Below are 7407 nucleotides of genomic sequence, written 5' to 3'. Positions count from 1 at the left end.
TGTGGCATCTGTAGGGGAGGAAGAGAAAGGAGCGAGTGAGGCCTGTGTGGATGAAGGAGCATGGCCAGTTTTCTCACAGCACTGCAGATGTTGCTGCCACCGTGACACAGGAGTGATGGAGAGCCTGGGTGTCTCATCTGTGTGAGCCTTCTTGGTGGGAGCAATGCAAACCACTACCTTAGAACTTGTGTTGAAAATATTTTTTCTTCAGGCATACAGGTGCCCATTTCTTGATTGCCCAGAGACAGTAAAGAGAAGCACTGGAGGCAACTCTTTTACAAATTAAATACAAAACAGTGGTGAGGAACCTGTTTCTGAGGATACATATTCCACAGTGCTTGGTAGACATAAAATACTATAAACAGAGACAACTGAGGGCAAATCTGTCATCTAGGAAACTGATTTTTCATATATGCAGGTTTGGATCAATGTTCTGTCAGACTAAATTGAATAGTTTGGACTTTTGACTAATATTTGAATTATCTGTGGTAATTCTTAGAGTGTATTTGCTGGCAATAATGGACAGAAGGTGCTGGAAGTTAAGTAAACCAAGAATTGCAGAGACTTGTCATCATAATAAAAAGAAATAGTCAAAGTTTACAGAAAAATTTGACTAGGTGAGAGTAATGTAGAATATTTGTGGTATTTCATTAAATCTGTGATTTTAGTTTGAAATACCCACAGTATTTTAGTTGTTGAACACATGTTATTTATCTGCAGTTGTGGGGTTTTTTCTGTAAATTTAAATGTGTAGTGAAAAACATGTAAAACAGTAACAAAGAAAACTTGCATAAGGTACTTATTTCGTACCTAATAGGAAAAATGTATTCATGATTTTCACATAAAAATGAAGTATTAACATGCTTAGCCATAGTTCATGGCTGAGAACAACATTTTTGAACTGTTGTGGATTTCTCAAGCCTTTTTCATTTTGAGTAGCACACAGAAAATACTTGGTAATTCCCACACATTCAAAAAGTGACTCGAGACATTGACACAGACTTTAAGCTAAAACGAACAGCAAACAACAATCACCATACAAACTCCTCCTTCTCTTCCAGTCTGGGTCATGTAAACTCCACTGGGCTTCATGATTAAAATATATATTCTTGTAGTAGGGGAAGCTCTTTGGAAAGCCAGAGTAACTTTCATTAAGTAATGGTTTGTGCATTCTTTAAAATTGTACAGCTTGATTTAAAACAAACAAGACATCCCGATGTTCCCTTCAATCCTCCCCTAATGAAGTGCTTTTCTTTAAGAAGTGATGTATAAAGCCATGGGTTTGAGTCACACTGTTAAGTTTATATAAGATATAGTTTATTTAAATCATCCCTCATCTGAATAATACTCTGTAATTCATTGTGGATGTGAGTCAGGCTACCTACAAAAATTTCAAACTCTGGTTTGATTTTGGTGTTATTTTCTGGGCTTCTTTGTTCTATTATTTTATTTTTGTAAATGTCTCAGAAATTCTGATTTCCTTGTCTTAGTTTCTGTTTCTCTGTTTTCTATTGATATAATTCAAGCATTTTGTGCTGCCTTTTTGAAAGCAGTGGGCAAAATAAGCAACACACACTACATCCCTCATATATCCCCAGATCTTATTCAAGGCTGCAAAGAACAGTGAACAGAAAGGTGTCCCAGTCAGAAGAAATTCCTAGCAGGAGCACACCACCTCAGATCTCTTCTCTGAAAGAGGAGTGAAAGTTGCGCCTTTCTTTTTTTTGCCTTGATATTACAAATGCTTGTGCCTGAAATAAAACAGGGAAGTCACCTTGCCAAGGCAAAGTGAGAGACTGGCAGGCATGATGCAACTCAAGAGTTGCCTGGGAATAGTAAATCCAAGAATTCATCCCTGTAAAATACTGGTAGTATTCAGAAAGTCCTCAGCAGTACTAAATAGTGTTTCTGAGAAAACCCCATGCTGTTCTGATTTGCACATGTAAATTTGCAGACTGGATTGTTACAGTCTCCAGGTTTTTATTCCACATGTATGAAAGTCTCAAGGGTACAACTGTCAGCAAAATGCACACCTCTGGGACTTTGTGATACCATACAGAATAGCAACTCTGTCGTACTATTGTGCTTCCATTAAATTATATAAAGTTAAATAAATATTGGGTGGTTCCATGTGCATCTGCAAGATTGAATTTGGAGTCTTTTAAAACAGATATTCATTCAGCCAAAGATATTATATTCCCTCTTAATTCCATACTGAGAACCACAGTTTTATAAGAATAAAGTATTTCAGTAGTATTTTCATGGTAGTTGTTTGTTTTTTAAATGTGGTTTAAACTATGCTACAAGACACTACTGCAAAACAGAGCAATACTAATTTCATTGCATTAATTTTACTTCAACATGAATAATAGTTAATAATGATATTGACTGGTTCATACTTTTAATAAGACAACATGATGTTATTTAATTTCAGTCTGTCTTACTTCTAATCTTTGCACAAAGTTCATCATACTAGCATGTGAGTTACATGTATGGAACCAGTGTAGAGGAGTAGGACACCCCTTTTTCCTACCTTTTTTGGAAGAATGTTCATTAAAGGTTGTAAGTGGTTTATCTGAGGTGGCATCCAGGAGTGCTGTATTTAACAGGAATAACCACAGCAAGTTCTTGGTGGTACCCATCTTGTCAAGAGATGCCAGTAAAGCAGGGCGTGAGAATTTATACTCTGCACCTGTAAAAGAGGGAGGTTCCCAAGGTTAGTCTGGCCCATGACATGTCTGATTTCTTAGGCAATATTTTTATGACTACTTTGTCTTTACATAATGATTATATGTGAATGGTAAAGTTTCCATTTCCTGGATAATTTGTGCTACTGCTCTTATTATAAATTATCTTAACTGTATGTGCAGGCCCAGTGTTACCTTTGGAACCAGACCAGTAAATCTACGTGTTTCTTTGTACCCACCATCCCAATTTTATTTATTTACTGCTTGTAGCTAATGACTTAATTAAGCAGACCTAATGCATTGCAAGGTGAGGCAGCAAATTTGTAGCAAGCTTTCTGATAAATTCTTCAGCAAAGAGTCCTGGTCTCATAAATGTCTGTATTTCTGATGGTTTCCCACTTGAAACTACAGGCTTGTTTCTCTGTTGCTTGTACACAAACAGCACATCATAAATGGGATTATGTCAGGTATTGAAAGTAAATAAACAGCCGCTGTTTGTAACATACCCTAAATGGAACTCATCTGGGGGCCTCTGTTGAGCTTGCCCTGCTTTACCAATGTCTTCCCTCAATCTACTGCTATGCTCCTTAGCTGAATTTGCCAACAAGGCTTCCTTCAATCCTTTGAATCACAAAGTTTATAAAAAGAGAAAGAAGTATAGGTTGAAGTAAAATCAAAAGTCTTGTTGACTGATTTCCTCAGTTGGTCTACGTGAAGTCTTAATGGAGTTACTGATTGCTTACGGCACAACAACCCATCATCCTGTCCTGCTAATCTGTTCACTGATTCTTGCACTTCTGCTGTTTCTCCTCATCTGATGAGGGCAAATACAGGCCAGCCAGAAACAGGCCAATAGTAATATTCTATTCATTACACTTCATCCAGACTGTACCTATCTGTTCATTTTGGCTATGATACAAATGCCAACCAAACCACAATAGCTGACATAACTCATGATTCATGCTGGTATATTCCAACCTTCCTCCTGCAGAAAAGCACAGCTTGGGTCCAGAGAAAAAGGGAATAAAGAGTCCTCTTTTTGCAAAGGTTCACAGCACTAGAATAGAAGAAGGAAAGACAAAAGGCCAGAGTCCAGAAACAGAATCAGAAACTGTCAAAGCAGTCGCTGAGAAAAGCAAACAAACTGGAGGACAATGGTAAATACAACTGATTGTATTCATATGTTAATAAAGAAATGTAAGCCTGAACATTGCTATTCACAGCTCTACTGTTCCTGACTTCCTGACAAAAGCAAAAACAATGCCATGTGCTCAGTGGAGTGATCACACACTGTCATTGGGAAAGGGCTATGGGGGCACAATGCTGTCTCTAAATTCTTGAAAAATAAGACCTTTGTACAGACCAAGGAGCCCAAGCAGCTGGAAAGCAGTTTGCAGAAAAGGACCTGGGGGTCCTGGTGAACGAATTGACCATGAGCCAGCAATGTGCCCATGCAGTAAGATGGCCAGTGGCATCCTGGTGCTACATTCAGAGAAGCATTGCCAGCAGGTCAAAGGAGGTGATTCTCCCCTTCTACTCAGCACTGGTGAGATACTCCTGGGGTGCAGGTTCCAGCTCTGGACTCCCCAGTACAAGAGAGACATGGACATACTAGAGCAAGTCTAGCAAAGGGACACTAAGATGATTTAGATACTGGAGTGTCTCTCATATGAGGAGAGACCCAGAGAAGAGAAGGCTCAGTGGGATCTCATCAGTGTGTACAAATACCTGCTGGCATGGAGTAAAGACACAGCTGGACTCTTCTCGGTGGTGCCTGGTGGGAGGATGAGAAGCAATGGGCATGAAATGAAGTACAATAAATTCCACTCATACATAAAAAGGAATTTCACTGTGAGGGTGGTCAAGTAGTGGAATATGTTGACCAGCAAGGTTATAGATTCCTCCATGCTTCAAGATATTCAAACCCAACTTCACACAGTCCTGAGCAACCTGTTTTCTCTGACCCTGCTTTGGGCAAGGGGATGGACTAGAGGATCTCCAGATCATCCAGCTTTTTCGGTCTGTGACACTGTGAATAGAAAATCTATGGATGATGTCAAGGATATTCAAGAACAGAGGACGACTAAATGTGCTGTGGTTAAGTTTATCCATAACAATTAAATCTGCTAGTATGGTTCTTTAACACAAACTTGGCTGTCAGAGTTCTTGCCAGGCCTCACCAATTCCAGCTTACTGGTGCATTTCTAACATTTGCAGTAAATGTTCTTTAACTTATATTAGGACCTATGTCTTCAGGTTTGATAACAGGAACCTTTGATTTGAAACTGCTAAAACGCCAGAGTCCTTTGTACAAAATACGCCTGAGATTACCTCTCTTTTCCATTGCACATACTGACATTAAATCAGCAGGAAGTTTGCTGCAAAAATAAGTGCCATAAAAAACTGTAAATAACCTGATGTGTGAGGCTGCATTCCTGATAGCGTATCAGCAATCCATTGCTGTTCTCATTATTTCCTCAGATCTTGACCACGTATCACTGAGACAAAATACAAGGGATCAAATTTGTCTTACCATAATACAAAAAATATCAGGCACAGGAAGCCTAAAGAAGTTTGTGTAAGAAAATCAGACTCAGTTAACTCATGATATCTTCTATCAGAGATCAGCTGTGCGCTGGAACTAATGTTCACTAAATTATACTTGGATTAAAGAAAAAAATGTTATCTTTCTATGCAATTCCAATAAAAAATGCAGGTCCAAACTACCAAATATTGAATTTTTCAAACACAGTTATCATTTTTAGTGGCACTTAGAGCTGATAAAGACTATAGAAAGGTCTGTCATCTCCCTTGATCAATCATTTTCTTTGAGAAAGAAAAAAACTTTTACTTACTGTAACACTCTGTGTTCTAGATCCATGGACTGGTTTTCTGCCATGTGCTGCTCACAGGAGGGAGCTTATACACATCAGTCTTCACACTGATCCTTTGTATCTGCCCAGGAATTCTCTGCAGGACTTAAATTCTTAGATATGTTCCCATTCATTTCATGTTGTATACAGATGGGTAATACCCCATCAGGAGAGCACCCAGTATTTCTCAGACTTTACTTTTAGTCTACTTTGCTTTGTTTCTACAACAGGAGAAAATGTCAGTTGTAAGTCTAAGAAAGTGACAAAAATAAATATCAGAAATCTTACGAAGAGCTATATACAGCTGAAATAAATCTGTACACCATCCATACCTAAGTCTAAAAATTGGGTAGTGTCCTGGTTGGATAGGATCTCCTATCCACAAAACAATCTGGAAAATCTAAAGAGATTTTGAATCGAGAGCTTGCAGCAACATTCTATTTCTTGAATGATATTCTCCATTTTGAACTGACTCTTTCTGCCTGTAGCAGAAAAGTCAATAGCCAAGTTTTAGCTTGTATGTAACCTCATTGTCACCTCTGGTGACAAATGCACATTTGCATTTGAAATCTGGGTAGAGTCATGTTTCTTCCTTTGTTCAGACTTAATCAGGCAGAAATATAGAGACTGTATACAGTTTTCTTAAGGCTGGGCATTTCAGGCACCTGTATTATTCTCCATACGCCTATATGGCAGCTGCTGCTCAGCTAGCTGCCTGACTGCCCCTATCTGGTATGTAGAGTTGAGTATAGGCCCTTAATCCTTTTGTAGAGATGTTTATGCTTCTTAATAAATAGAATATATACCAAAAGATGAACATACATTCTGCTAAATTCATAAGTACCTTTCTATAAAATGATGCATTACCAACTCCAGTGGCAGACTACACCATTTGATTTGGTCATGCCTAAAACAACAGTTTGGTCTTGCCTCTTTTACTGCCCTGAGCAATTACCTCATTATTTTAAATCACCCATTTCATGCTATTTTCACCTCTTTTACAGTTTTACTGCATTTGCTTTCTCATGGCCCACTCCCCTATTTGATTTAAATTCTTCTGTAGATCTCTAGTCCTCTCCTCTCTAATTTCTGTGCACTACTCAGCTTGCACCTCCCACATTGGGCCTGGTACTGTCCGGTAAGATTGCAAGACCTCTGGCAAAAGCAGGATAAAGCATGGAAGAGATGGCTGGCAACACCTAGCCAATGGCTGAGCAGGATTTCACAGTGCTTATAGCTAATTGCTGATACATAATTCATACATTTTTGGACACTCATGTTCTGTGACCTTCCCTGCACTATGTGCCAGTTTCAAGGAACTTCCTACAGACTTGGACAGCCAGGGTCCAACAGAGATGACTTGGGAACATGTAGCAGAGCTGTCTCCCAGTGATATGTCTGGGATGTGGGATGTACAAATAGTCTTCAAGGATGCAAGTCGACCTGCAAGCCACTCTCTCATTGCATGCTCAGACTTGCACTTCTCTTATGACACGATACATGTGCATTTTTGTCACATAATGAATGAAGGTCCTCAACAGTCAGAACAGCCTGTACTTGAAGGGTTTCTGGAAAAGACCGTGAGTACAATCTCAGTGAATGCTTCTTACTGGCCATATCTGCTCCTGTGTTACACTTCCCTGCAGCTGCATTTTTTCCTACTGCTTTATATCTGAGTCTCAAGCCTGGCTTTAGCCTTTCAACCTCTTTTTATACTCCTCTATTTAAACCATCCTTAGTTCTTTGAAGTATTTTTAGTTGAGTGATTTTGTCTTCAAGTAATGCCAGTTTCCTTTCCAAGCTTCATTGAACTAAAATATACCAGATGTGGGGGAGCCTGAGGCAGC

Source organism: Strix aluco, chromosome 7 (genome assembly GCF_031877795.1).
Source record: "Strix aluco isolate bStrAlu1 chromosome 7, bStrAlu1.hap1, whole genome shotgun sequence".
In the NCBI taxonomy this organism is placed as follows: domain Eukaryota; kingdom Metazoa; phylum Chordata; class Aves; order Strigiformes; family Strigidae; genus Strix; species Strix aluco.
The sequence above is the reverse complement of the archived record's forward strand: the minus strand, read 5'-3'. Positions refer to the sequence as shown.